Below are 15,172 nucleotides of genomic sequence, written 5' to 3'. Positions count from 1 at the left end.
CCCACCAGGTAAGTCCCCCGGGAATCCTTCACCGTCTTCTTCTCAGGTACCGTCCGTCGCCAGCTAGGAGCCAGTCGACTGCCAGCTAGGAGTGCCCAGATTGCGCAGCATCATTTGGCGCCGTCTGTGGGAAACACTTCAAAAAGCCTTCCTCTAGTTTCTGCAATTTTCCTCTAAGAACTCAGCATTCATGGCTTCCTCTAGTAACGTCGGACATGGTGCCGACTAGAATGCTTCTGGGGAGCAACCCCAGCTCCCTATTGTCTACATTGGACAATTCACCATCCCCCTCTCTGTGGACAGAGTTCCCAACTTGAATGTGCCTCATACAGTGGCACCTGTGAACGCTCCACTCCCTTACATGGTTGGAGCAACCTTCACTGAACCTTCCATTGTTCCCCCAGTGAGCAACCAAAACCAGCTCGAAGACCTGGTGCAGTGCATGCGAGCCATGCAAGCTCAAGTGCAACAGTTCCAGCAGTTTAAACTCTACCAGCAGCAAGGGCTGCATCAAGTTTCTCAGTACCAGTACCAACAGTAGTTCCCTTCACTGCCTCAGGCCCAGCAGCTGCTTCCCCCTCGGCATCCGGCCTCGAAGCAAGCCAAGCCCTCTCACCGAAGGGAACGTCCTCGCTGGGGAGAGGCCTCTTAAACCTAGAATCCTTCCAAAAGCCAAACCTCGTCCCATGGCAGGAAGGAGAGACCCGTCGCCCTCGCCTCGTAGCCTGTAGGCAGGTCGGGGGCCTCCCAGCCGGTCAGGCCCGCTTTACCTCAGCACTCTCAGTTCGAGCTCTTGCTCGCAAAAAACTAGTTCGAGGTCCTAGCCGCAGATTACAGGCAGGGCCCTTCGGTTCACAGCTATCATCAGAAGCCCGAGCCCATCGAGCTCAGTAATACTGAAGCAAGCAGCACCAATGCCGAGCCGACGAAGCAGCAGCAAAGGCGCTGACAAGCTCACCCAACTGCTACTCGCGTCTTGCCCGAGCTCAAGGGTAAGGAGGAGGTAAGTTTGGATGAAGTAAAAGCTACTCCTCTCCTCTCAGTTCCTTCCCCTCTGTCGTTAGAACTTCTTGTGGTCCCTATGCCAAAGGACTTCAAGCTCCCTCCCCTAGATAAGTATGATGGGTCATTCGATACGAACAACCATGTGGACACCTTCCAGTCCTAGATGCACCTGGCAAGGGCCAGTGAATCTTGTATGTGCGTGGCTTCTCTACCACCTTCAAAGGGGTGGCCCGAACATGGTACCGAAACCTTGTACCCGGATCGATAAGAAGCTGGGCGCAGTTCATGCAAGTCTTCACCTCCCATTTTGTCACCAGCAAGAGATGCCCAAGAACTCAGGAAAGCCTCCTCGGCATAGTTCAGAAGGAAGGGGAATCCATCCGGAGTTACATCAAGCGGTTCAATGACACTTGTTTACAAATACCCGATCTGGACCCCGCAGTTCGTCTCACCGCGGCCAAGCGAGGCATTACCCATAAAGAATTCAAGTGGCACATGGTTGTCAATCAGCCCAAGACCGTAACCGAGTTCCTCAAGCTCGTGGATCGGTTTATAGGGACGGAGGAAGAGATCAACTAGAAGGGCGAGCAGGCCCTTGAGAAAAGGAAAAGGGAAATAGAGCCTCCAACTCGGGGTGATAGCAAGAAGAAGAAGGACCAAGCTCGGGGGGCAAGGCCGAATCAACCTTTCCGAGCTCCAGCAGCAGAAAGGGCGGACTACACACCCCTGAACGCGAAGCGGGCCGATACTTATGGCGATCAAGTACGCCTCATATGTGAAGTGGCCACCTCGGTTGAAGGCTGATCCTAGTGTAAGGAATAAAAATTTGTATTGTAGTTTCCACAAAGACCACGGTCATAGCACCGAAAATTGTAAAAACCTCCACGACGAGATAGAGGAGCTCATCCATCGCGGATACTTGAAAAATTTTGTACAAAATAATAATAATAATAAAGCAGGTCGGCAGGGGGAGCAGAATAGAGATGCTCCCGAATCCAACAGGTAGGCAGAGCAACCGCAGTGGCAGCCCCCAGAAGAGAGACCAGTTCGGGGGACCATCCACGTGATTGTCGGAGGTTCAATTATGGTGGGCTGCACCTTAGCTGCAGCTCGGATATCAGCTCGCGAGGCCGCCAGGAAAGAATAGAACCCCCTGAAGCGGCCAAGGGTGGAAGACCCGATCTTCTTCACGGAGGATGACGCGCGCAGGGTCCAATACCCCCATGATGACGCGCTCGTCATAAAGGTAAAGATCAATGACTTTGAAGTCAAGCGTGTCCTTGTCGACTCGGGTAGCTCAGCAGATATCCTCTTCAAAGCAGCCTTCGACCAACTTCAGCTCCAAGAAAGCGACCTGAAGCCCGCAAATACTCCCTTGGTAGGCTTCAACAGCTAGGAAGTCAGGCCCTTGGGAAGGATTACAGTACCTATGGAAGTCGGCACTTGGCCTAGCATAGTGAGGCTCAACCACGACTTCTTAGTGGTCGCAACCCCCTCCCCAAACAAAGCCATAGTAGGTCGGCCGATCACCCATGCCCTACGCGCAGTGGTCTCCACTTACTATGGCAATGAAGTTCCCCACGGACTTCAGAATCAGGATAGCGCGAGGTGACCAGCTTGAGTCTCGCAAATGCTATGTCACCGCCCTCAAAGGGAAAGCCAAGGTGGCCGACAACCTCGAGCTGGAGCGACCTACGGAGCAGTGTGAGGAGCGAGTTGCGCCCACAGAAGAAACCGTCTCCATCCCGGCATTGACGGAGGACCCAGCCCGGACACTTCAGATCGGCGCTTCCATTGAGGAGCCTTTGCGATCTAAACTGATACACTTCCTACTTGAAAATTTAGATGTTTTTGCATGGTCCGCAGCAGAAATGCCCGGTATAGATCCTAGCATCATAACTCATAAGCTTAACACTAATCCTGTAGTTAGGCCCATTAGACAGAAGAAACACAACCTAGTCCTAGAGCGATGGAGGACAGTCGACGAGGAGGTCGGGAAGCTCCATGCAGCCGATTTTATCAGGGAAGTCTATTACCCGAACTGGGTGGCCAACCCCGTTCTGGTAAAGAAGGCTAACAGTAAATGGTGCATGTGCGTCGACTACACCGACCTAAACTGAGCTTGCCCAAAGGACTTCTTCCCACTCCCCAGGATCGACCGTTTGGTGGACGCGACCTCAGGGCATGAGTTGTTGAGTTTTCTAGATAACTATTCGGGCTATAACTAGATCAGGATGGACCCAACCGATGAAGAAAAGATTGCCTTCATAACCGAGCTCAGCCTGTACTGTTACAAGGTCATGCCCTTCGGGTCGAAAAATGCTGGGGCAACCTTTCAGAGACTTGTAAATAAATTATTTGAGCCATTGATTGGCAGAAAAATAGAATGCTATGTAGACGACATGGTCATCAAAACCCAGTTTTCACATGATTTAATACAAGACCTGCATTCAGTTTTTTAAATTCTGCATAGATTTAACATGAAATTGAACCCGAATAAGTGTGTCTTTGGTGTCACCTCGGGTAAATTCCTAGGGTACATCGTTAACCGGCGTGACATTGAAGCCAACCCGGACAAAATAAAGGCCATCCTAGACATGAGACCACCCCGGAAACTGAAGGAGGTTCAGAGGCTGAATGGCCAAATAGCTGTTCTGAGCCGCTTCATGTCCAAGTCGGCAGACCGCTGCCTGCCATTCTTTAAAGCAATCAAAAGCAAAGGGTTTGAATGGACCGAAGATTGCCAGCTTGTGTTTGACGAGCTCAAAAAGTACCTCGCTAGTATATCAGTCTTAACTTGGCCCGAGGAGGGCGATGTTTTAGAGTTGTACCTCTCTGCAAGTGACGAGGTGGTCAGCTCGGTACTAATAAAAGAGGTAGATCGGGTCCAACAACCTATCTACTATGTTAGTAAAGTATTACAGGGAGCAGAGACGTGATATCCAGAGATAGAAAATTGGCCTATGCACTGGTCATTGCAACTCGGAAGCTTCGTCCATACTTCCAAGCTCACACTGTCATCGTCCTCACCAACAAACCTCTGAGGCAAGTTCTACTCAAGCCCGAGGTCTCCGGTATACTGACAAAGTGGGCCATTGAGCTCAACGAGTACGATCTCCAATACAAGCCGCGAACTACTATCAAGGCCCAAGCCTTAGCAGACTTCGTCGTGGAATGCACTTTCGGCTCCGAAGTCCCCAGGCCGATTGAGCACGAGGCCCCCATCTCGGGCGAGCCTGAAGCTCCCAGACCGGTTGAGCTTGAGCACCGTGAGGTAGCAACTAGTGCGGCATCTCTCCCAGTTAGGCCAAGTGCGAACTGGGATGAGGAGCCTTGGATCCTTCACGTAGATGGCTCCTCAAACCAGCAGGGCAGCAGAGCCGGAATCGTTTTGTACGAACCAAGCAGCACAAAACTGAAGTACGCACTACGCTTTGAGTTCGCGGCATCCAACAATGAAGCAGAGTATGAGGCGTTAATAGCCGAGCTGACTCTAGGAAAAGAAGTGAAAGCCAAACATATCATCATCTATAGCGATTCCCAGCTCGTGGTCAATCAAGTTACAGGCGAATATGAAGCTCGCGAACCAACTATGATTGCCTACTTAGCCAAAGTAAGAGAGGCTCTGTTCAACTTCTAGTCACACTTCATCAAGAAAATCCAGAGGTCGGAGAACACTGAGGCCGACGCCCTGTCCCGGTTAGCCAGCACTAGTGATAACACCATGAGAATCGTGTACATAAAGAACCTGCCTCAGCCTAGCATTCTCGGGGGGGGGGGTAGAGGAGGTCGCTCCTTTCGTTCAAGCAGAGCCGAGCTGGATTGATCCGCTCGCGAGCTTCCTGCTACATGGGGCCCTCCTTGCAGACCGCAATGCCGCCAGAAGGGTAGAGCGTCAGGCGGCCAAATACGTCATGATAGACGAATGGCTGTAACGAAGATCTTACACACTCCTCTACCTACGCTGCTTGCGACCTTTCGAAGCCGAGCTCGTGCTCCGCGACACTCATGAGGGCCTGTGCGGTGGACACTTGGGGGGCAGGGCCCTCGCCCAAAAAGCGCTACGACAGGGGTACTACTGGCCAACAATGAAAACGGATGCTATCGAGCTCGTCAGAAAGTGTGACAAGTGCTAGAAGCATGCCAATATCCACCATCAGCCTGCTTTCGACCTCAAGTATCTCACTAGTCTGTGGCCATTCACACAATGGGAGATCGATATACTTGGACCGTTTCCACCAGTGACAGGCCAGAGGAGGTTCTTAGTAGTAGCAGTTGATTATTTCACCAAGTGGGTAGAAGCTGAACCTCTTGTAACAATCGCAGCTTGGAAAGTACATAATTTCTTTTGGAAAAATATAGTGTGCCGCTTCGGGTTACCTCGAGTACTGATTTCTGATAATGGTAAATAGTTCGAGGACATTAAATTCCAAAACTGGTGCCAAGATATAGGAATTCGACAGAACTTTACTTCAGTCACACACCCTCAAGCAAATGGTCAAGCGGAAGTCACAAACAGAGCTATCCTCAACGGACTGAAGGCACGGTTAGGCCGAGCTAAAGGACTATGGGCAGATGAGCTACCTAGTGTTCTTTGGGCTTATCGGACCACAGTGAAGACCGCTACAGGTGAAACCCCCTTCAACCTCACCTACGGCACTGAAGCAGTCATCCCAGCAGAGATCGAGGTTCCTTTGCTACGACTAGAAGCATATGATGATAAGGCAAATGAAGACGAGCTACGTACCAACCTCGACCTACTTGACGAAGTAAGGGACCTCGCATATATCAGGACCGCAGCCAACCAGCAGAGAGTAGCTCGGTACTATAATGCCAAGGTTAAGAAGCGGAACCTCCGCGTTGGCGACCTAGTCCTTCGTAAAGTTATGGTACCTGAGCCTGGTGTTGGTAAGCTCGGGCCAAATTGGGAAGGACCCTACCGAGTAAAGCAAGTTCTCGGGGAAGGAACATACGAGCAGTGGCAGAGTTTAAATCCAGAACGGTAGGAGCTCGAGCCGTACTCCACCTGGAGGTCGTGGTACTCCTGGGAGTCCTTGAAGTCCCACACCGCCTTAGCTCGCTCTGCCTCCACCATGGTATCGAAGTTTTGAGTCCGATCCTGAAGCACGGACTCCAAGTCCTGGACCTGCTGGCGAAGAAGCTCCCTCTCCGCTGCCCCCCTCGATGACTCCTCCCTGTAGCGAGCGCTCTCCTCAGATAGCCGGGCGATCTATGCCTCCTGGTCCCAGACAAGAACTTCCTGGGCCTCGCTCCCCTTTCGAGCCTGAAGGACTTCACCTCGGGCCCAGTCGAGCTCGCCCTAAAACTTCTGCACGGTTGACCTCTAAGCGAGAGCGTCGCCGGAGTGAATGTTGGTCTGGAGGGCCATGGCGTGGATGGCAGAGTTCACCTGCCAACAAAAGGCCGAGGTCAGAAAAGAAAAAAGAAGAAGAAGAAGGGAAAAGAAATAAAAAGTAGCCACTTACCACCATACAGTGAGTGGAGGCTAGCCTGGCGAGCTGCTTGGGGTCCATCTCTCCCCAGCTGGCAACATCCTCGTGGTAAACTGCCTTCCGACTCCTTCGCGAAGCCACGGTGAAGTCGGTGACACTCTCCCAGTTCTTGGTAGGGAACCGTGGGAAAGCGAAGGGGTGGAATTGCTCAGACAGTGGGAATTGCCCTTGCGCCGGGAGCTCGGCCTCTTCTATGCCACCTTCCGTGGCTACCCCCTCGAATGGGACCGATGGGACCTCAGGCGGTGGAGGAACGAAGGCTGGATCAACAGCCTCGAACTCAACGCTCCCAGAAGTGGAAGCTCAATCAGGGCGTGACCTCTTCGCCCTACGCTTCTGGTTGTTGGACAAAAGGCGGTGCGCGTCTACAGCAGACATGATGGCTGCTGAAAATCACAAGGTGTTAGTCTAGTAAAAAAAATTACAAGGCACTACGCGACCTAAAAGGCAACCTACCAGAGCTCAGGCCGGCCTGTGCGAGCTTGTCCTCGGTCAAGTAGTCCGACCAATGGAAGCCAACCGCTGCCCAGGATTGCAGCGTTTCTCGAACTTTGGGATCCAAGTCAACACCCGACTCCTGGATGGTGGCCCTCCAGTGAGTTGGGAAGGGCCACCCTTCGGGGTTGCGAACTACAAAATAGTTCCGCTTCCAGGCCGGGATCCTGTTCGGCAGCTCGTGCAGGAGCTTGAAGCTGGGATCCTTTCTGGAGGCGCTCCAGGGGAAGCATTTTTAATAGAAAGAATGGTGGAGAAGATGTCAAGGTTAAGGGGAAGACAATACTCGTAAAATAGAAAGATAGTCCCAACTACATTTCGGATCGAGTTGGGGTGAAGCTGGTCAATAGTAACATTGAAGTGGTTCAAAACCTCCACTATCAGAGGATGCAGAGGAAGACGAAGGCCAGTGATGAGCTGTTCCTGGAAGATCACGATCTCGTCAGGACCATACTCCCAAGGATAGTCACCAGAAGGGAGACTGTAGACGAGGTCTCTGGGAAGGTTAAACTGAAGAACCAAGGTCCTGAGTCTCTCCATCGACATGGAGGAAGGACCGAAGCTGTCCGGCTCCCTACCCCGGGAGGTGGAAGTTGTCTCGTCAGAGGCCTCGCGAGCCTCCGGAGCCTGCCCCCAAGCTCCCCTTGAGCTCGAGGGGGCATCATCTTGGTCACCGCCTCGGAGAAAGTTATTGTACGGGTACCCAGACATAGTAATAGAGTGATAAGACTCACCAGGGAAAGTTGAACCGAAAAGTTGGGGTGAACGGAAGAAGAGCTTGAGCAGGTAGACAAAGGCACGACCTCAGAATCAGAAAGCAAGGCAAGTTAACGTAAAGGAATGAGGCCTGGGACCCTCCTATTTGTAGCCATTGTGCCCTCAAATCGACAGTTCAAATTACGGCGGATCTGATGGTTCGCAGTCACATTGATTGACGGTTCGCAGTCAATCAGTGTGAACGCTGATTGTCACTAGCTGCACGTCTCCCATGATTAAGGTAATGTCGGTTGCACGACTTCCGGAATTGAGAGCCATTTTTGCACATTTTTTGGCATTTGAAAAGTCCAAAAATCCTCTGACTTCCGCGTGTGTATTTAATGCAATCAGTCAATCAAGTTTGAATTTCGGGTCAAATTCACCCATCACACTCCATGAACTCCTCGCGCTAAAGTATTATCCTTAGCTCGAGGAGTGGGGGGCAATTGATGGAGGGTGATTTGACCCGATCACCTAAGAAGGTGACGCATGGACGTGACTCAACACAAGCAACAACTCAACGTAACAGCCTGGCTGCGACTAAGTAACGAGCTTGAAGGATAGCTAGCAAGATTACAGCTCGCCACAGGATGAGCTCACTACAGCACGATCTCAAGGACCCCCGATGTTCTGAAAGAGAATACTCCAAGACAAGTCTATCCCATCTCGCGAGCTAGGATAACCAGCTCACTCCAATACTTAGGCAGGAGAATTGCCCCAAAGGCAACCTCAGGCGGAATCACCTCGAGGTACCTCTAGGAGCTCGCTACAAGGCAGCTCATAACGGGATAGCTTGCTACAAGGCAGCTCGCTACTAAGCGACACGACATTTTCAGGAAGCTTCTATCTGATAAGACCGTACCCGTCAGACTACATCACGTCTCCTGACTGATGGTGCAGTCCCTACCAGCCCGGCAGACTGCACCCATGTCTCTCGACAGGTGGTGGCGTGTCTATCTTTTCCGGGACGTGTCACTCATCCGATTGGGTAGTACTCTGCAACGGTTACCTACGCAGCCCTGGCACATAATGGCTGCGACAGAGGTCCAGTGGCGGTTATGCCCGATTTGACAAGAACGTCCATATTTAAGAGCCCCATGATGGAAGGGGAAAAGGTATCTTGAGTTAATCTCGAACTTTCATTGATCTAGCACTACCTACACTCTTATCTCTCTTTGCATTCCTTACCGCTCTCTCGAGTGTTCTAACTTAAGCATCAAAGTATTCCCATCGGTAAAGTCCCCCGGGAATCCTTCACCGTCTTCTTCTCAGGTACCGTCCGTCACCAGCTAGAAGCCAGTCGACTATCAACTAGGACAGCCCGGATTGCACAGCATCAGTGGCCGCTCCTCTGCCTAGAGTAGGGCTCGGATATGCTACCCACTAGTTGTTCCTACAAGCCTATCCATAGGACATAATAGTTGCGTGTTAGGAATATCTCTCTTTTCATTCATAGGGAGATGTTCCCAATACACAATGACGGTGTTGGGTGGGTATAGATGTGGGAACATTTTGTGGGTAGCAGATTCGGAGTGCCTAGAGTAACCTTGGAAGTTTTGAAAGAAGTGCAATTATATCTTGCATGGGCTCTTGCATCTTGCTGCCTTGTGTTGGTTCCTATCAAATCCCAACTAGATGTCAGTTCAATACCTGAAACTACATTCGAACTAGTTTATGACCATACTGTATTGAGTACGAGCATATGATGTTGCAGGAATTAGCCGATCTCCTTGTTGGAGGATAGATCAGACGGATGGGCTGATGTGGTCGATCCACCAAACTGCAAGAAGACACAGAACTAGAGTACCCAGGCTGGGCACTCCGATGCTTAAGTTAGCGATGAAAGTGTTGAGAACAAAGAGCTTGAGAGAACAAAGTGTGAGTAAATTGCACAGATTGTGTGTACCTTATGAAGGAATAGTGAGGTCCTTTTATAGGCATCGGGGTTCATGTTCCGTGTCTGCGATACTAAAAAATGATCGGCCTTGTTAGACAGTTTTGTATGCCCTTAGCTTCAATCAGAATGATGTACTTTATGAGTTTATTATAAATGAATAAAAGTTCATATTTGATTCATGTTCCCCTGGTATGTTTCTGTGTAAAAACCCTTAAACTGGTGTTAGTTTAGAATGTTCACAGCCAGTGGGTCGGTCTAGGGAGACCTATCCTGATAAGGCTGACACTGTGGTGCAACCAAGTCGGTTGGGGTGGCCTGTGTCAGCTGCCAAGGTGAGACCCTAGGCACATACAATGTAGGATTAATTGAATCTTTGAACTGGACCAGATTTCCAGTATTGCCCTGGACCTTGGAGATTAATGGGCAAAACTAGAAAGTTACTCCCGACCCTTTGTCAGACAAAGGTAATGATCGGGGATGCACTCTCACTGAGATCAGTGAGATCCTTAGCAGGGGTCAAAACCTGGGTATGTTGGGACAGTCTAAGAATTCATCTGAGTGGGTGATCATAGTGACAGGATCAGCCCCTTTGTCGGACGAAGGTAATGATCGGGGATGCACTTTCACTGATGGAAACCAAGACTGCCGGCAGCCTATTTCAATCGTTGAGATTTGTTTTGCAAAATATATTTTATATGAGATATAAAAGTATATATATTATGGTTTCTAAAATGTTTGCAAAAGGTTTTAATTCCCGGGATCCATATAAGCAGAGAGTGCAACACTATTCCTTGTAGCCGAGGGAGAGGTCCTCTCTTGTCGGGCAGTGTTTGATCATTAAGGGCTGAGATGTTAAGTGTAAGACCATTGAGGGTAATACCTGATGGGCTAATCTTGCATCTGCCCACAGTCCCTGGGTGTTACAAGGTGGCTTGGCCCAGGGACCACTTAGAGTAAGTGTTGGGCCCATAGAGCCCATTTGATGGGTTTCAAGGGGTGCATTGTTCATAATAGTGTATTCGTCCAGGCCTTGTAACAAAGGCTGGGCTGAACCCATGTGGGTGATGTGTAGATCAATGCTTGGGTCCCACGCCATACAAGGAAGCCCAACTGGGCAGCAGTTAGGAAGGTTAAGTGAGCACATAAGCTTAATGGGCCTAAAGCCCATTTCGAACTAGACTTATTTAATAAGTTAAATATGGGTGAATTCTGAGATGGATCAGTAGATAGGATAGGGCCTTAACCCTATCCACTCAGAGAGTCTAGATCTAAATGTGATTTGGATCTAGAAACCTCCTAATAAGATTAGGAGAAGGTTGATCCAATCTGCAGATAAGTAAGGGTTTATCCTTATCACCTAAAGAGATGTGTTGATCCAAATAAGATTTGGATCAGCAACTCCTAATTGGATTAGGAGCTGATCCTTTGGGATTACAAATAAGGAGGGGGTGGCAACCTTTAGAGAAGAGATACTCACATCCTCTTCAGAGCTGAAATCATAGAAGAAAGATTTCTACAATCCCTGCAAAGATCTTTCTTGCCGCCTCCTTCTGTAGCCGCCAGACATCCAGTTCGATCTCCAGTTGTGGGAGAAGTCAAGATTCGATCTTGACATCAGTTCTTTGAGAAAGAATTGATAGGAAACTGTGCTCACGTGCCATCCTGTTGTTTCTTGCGAAGGACAGAATTCTTGGAGAAGAATACTACTGATTCTGCTCCATCCTGCACTACGCCATCTTCAGTGGGAGCAGTCTTTGGATCCTTCCTTGGGCGTGAACACCTTCGTTGGGAGATACTATTTCTCCGTATCAGGTATAATCCTCTCCTACTCCTTTTGGTTCAGATCTTGTTCAGTTTATGGTTCAAGATTGATCATTGAAAATATGATTTTCTAAATAGGAAATGCAATTCCCAGTTGAAGGGAGAGAAAAATTTTTTAAATTCGCCCCTTTATTCCGCAAGATTTGGGTGTCCATATGATGAATCTCTCATCCCTTCAGGCCTTATTGGCCTGTTATCTTTGGAGTGTGTTCATTCCACATTACGGTGATCCACATCTAAACTCTCCAAATTGTGCGGGAATTGAGGATATGTGTACCATGCTATTCCAAATAAGGATGTCTTGCCGCATAGGTAAGAGGATTGGTACCTCGGAAGTCCTACTCATTACTCATGTCTTTGTCTACCTGGGTCTGGGAGATCATGCCAACATTCGAGGCCATCAACTTGTCTTCCCGAGGTGGTATGTGTCGCCTTGTCACGGAGCGACCTGCTAGTCTTTCTCAGGTCAAGATGTAGGCCAGGTAGGTTGGCTTGAGTCGTCTCAGCTCCACCCAACCTACCCCACGTGGTGCCAAGGTGTAATCTAATGAATGCCACATGGCATTTAATGATTGGTGGGCTAAACCACCCTTCATCAGCATAATAATCAAATATTTTGTTTGGAACCAAGTAAATATAGTTTGGTTCTTTTATTTGATTTGAGACATGAGAGGCAGGTTTTTATTTACTTTTTTATTTTTGGTAATATGGTTTTTTAATTAAGTCACATCATTTGAACTTATGTCGTGGCAGTGTGAATTAAGAAACTGGAATGTTTTACCACAAAACAAACTGCATAGTAGATTATAATAGTTTCAAACATGGAGGTACCATTATGGGGGCATTCTTTTTTCGGATTTTGAGAGGGGGGGAAAGTTGGTCAATGGGATTTTGGTTCCCATTGACAAAGAATTCCATGTTCTTTTTTCAGATTTATGTGGGGACTATGGAAAGATTATTTACATGGGTATAACTTACCTGGGTAAGTGATACCCATCCCCGAGGTGGGTAAATAACTTTCCCACCTAGGGGGAAGTTGACAACACTTGAATAGGACAAAAATTCCCTTTTTAATAATGAACTTTTATGCCTAAATGGTCATTGCCTTATTTACATAAGAAATAAAAGAATATGGGTAAATGCACTTACCCAGGTAAGTGTTTCCCAGGAATTACCCAAGTAACTGCATTTACCTGGATAAGTAACTTACCAAAAAGCATATGGGGCCTAAGGACCATATATGACAACTAAAGTTGGAAATGCCTTACCCCCAAATACAAGAAATGTCTTTTTTTATTTTCCTCTAGCATTTCCACCCAATGCAAAATGAGTCCGGATTTCCTACCCACGACAACTCTATCCACACCTACCCACATGACATCATAGCCATACATGGGGACATCTCATGCTCTTACGTGTTATTATGCATGGGGAGATGTTCCCAATGCATGGAGGTAATGTTTTGTGGATAGGTGTGGGTAGAGTTTTTGTGGTAGAAGATCTAGAGTCATGCAAAATGCGGTGTGGCTATTTCAAATTAATCTGTCTTACTAATTACACTATTTACACATTAAATTAAGTTAAATAAAAGTGACACTCTATAATTGAGAGAAAAATCTATAATGCTGGAAAGAGTTTAACCAATCACTCGTCAGGTGAATTTTGATGAAAGACTACCTGATTGGTTACCATCTTTATGATACTAATCGATTGGTTATAAGTTTTTTTTTTCAATATTATGTTTTTCGGGCATTATAGTTGAACCCCTATATGAGGGAGCTTTTTGCATTTATACTACAATGAGTGAGAGAAAAGTGACACGTTTTGAATTTGAAACATAGACATTGGCCAAAGGAGAATCAAAAACTAGGAATGACAAATATATCAGACTTTGAAGCCATACTATTCAACAATCTTTCTTAACCTTATAAGAGTCCCACTTTGAGTGGGAAAATAATCAAAATTCAATTGATGAATTTTGCAAATTCATGGTAGACAAATCTCTTAGGCCATGTTTGCTTTTCGGTAAGTTACTTACCCGGTAAATGCAATTACCTGGGTAATTTTTTTCTGGGAAACACTTACCCAAGTAAGTGTATTTACCCATGTTCTTTTATTTCCCAAGTAGAAAAAGGAAATGACCATTTTAACCATAAAAGTTCATTATTAAAAGGGGCTTTTTTGTCCCATTCAAGTGTTGGAAACTTTCCCCCTAAGTGGGAAAGTTATTTACCCACCTAGGAGATGAGTATCACTTACCTACCGAGGAAAATAAACTTTCCCTGGTCCCCACATTAATCTGAAAAAAAGAACATAGGATTCTTGGACAAGTGAAACCAAAATCCTATTGACCAGATTTCCACCCTCTCAAAATCCAAAAAAAAGAATTTCCCCTTAATCTAACCAGCATCAAAGAGTAAAGGTTTTGGAATATTGGACTTTCATAGTCAGAAACTATTGTTTAAGTTTTAATCATAAATCGGAAAGAAGAAGCATCTAGAATGAGCTAGGTATGGCTTATTCCTAGCTAGGCCTAAGATGATGGGCCTTGTACTAATGGGCCCTCTAGTTTTGCTATAAGATGGACTGGGCAATGACTAGTAGACGGCTAGGTATGGCTTACTAATGATAGGTCTTGACTTTGAGCCAGAATTGTCCTATTTTCTAGCCCTTTTACACCAACGGTCCTCATGATGTAGGTCATGCCCATATATAAACTTGGAAAATTAGGTTTTGTTTTGGAGGTCCAATGGGGTTATCCTCCTCCTTATGGTTAATGCCGTAGGATCTCCTCCTAATTTGAACTTGGGTCACTTAAACTATCCTTAATTAGGTTAATAGCCAGCTTACTTTCTAGGATCTTTTGTATGGTTGGTAAACTTGGTATCACCAAATAAGAATCCTGAACCAATTTAATTATGGGGTTTTTGGTTATTCTTCCACCCTAAAATGGACCTCTGTCGATTGGTTATTGATGGTGCACGATCTGGATGCTCCTAGCTAGAAGGCAGCTCAGATGTCAGTTGGTCAACAGGTCGGTCGAACTGCAAGAAGATGATAGCTCAGAGAAACTGGGGTGGTTTACCCAGTGTGGTCGCTCCGATGCTTAAGTTAATACTATATGTGTGCAAGCTGAAAGTTAGATAGCAAGTAGGCTAATGAGCAATAAATCGCGTGTACCTTGTGTCATTGGGGTTGATGCCCTTATATAGGTGAGCTTCCGTGCGCCTCATGAAACACCTCCAAGATCTTTGGCCCGTGCTGTTAGGAGTCCGTTTTGCACCAGGAAGTGGACTTCGTGCTAGCCAATAAGGCTTATTGAGTCCGTCCGATCTGAGCAGGATAAGGAAAAGACCTAAAGATGTGCAGCGTGATCTCGTGGAGCTCGGAGATAGCTAGCTTGCTTCTAGAAGTTGGTTGTGTGTCACTTCGATAGGTTGGGCTACCACGAGTTGCTCGGACCTGGTCCTGGCCAAGGTGCCCGAGGTACCCAAGGTGACTTGGCCTTCTGAGGTGGCAAAAAGTGTCGAGTCGATGTCCAATCAGCAGGTTGCCTCCACGTGTCTGTGCATGAATAGGTCGGGCCAAATCACCCCTCATCAATTGCTCCCCACTCCCCGTGCCAGGGGTCCTGACCTAGTGCGGGGAGTTCATGACAAGCTTAGGAAGATTTCGCCCGTTCCAG

Source organism: Nelumbo nucifera, chromosome 5, assembly GCF_055504915.1.
Source record: "Nelumbo nucifera cultivar China Antique chromosome 5, China Antique-T2T, whole genome shotgun sequence".
Taxonomy (NCBI): Eukaryota; Viridiplantae; Streptophyta; class Magnoliopsida; order Proteales; family Nelumbonaceae; genus Nelumbo; species Nelumbo nucifera.
The sequence above is the reverse complement of the archived record's forward strand: the minus strand, read 5'-3'. Positions refer to the sequence as shown.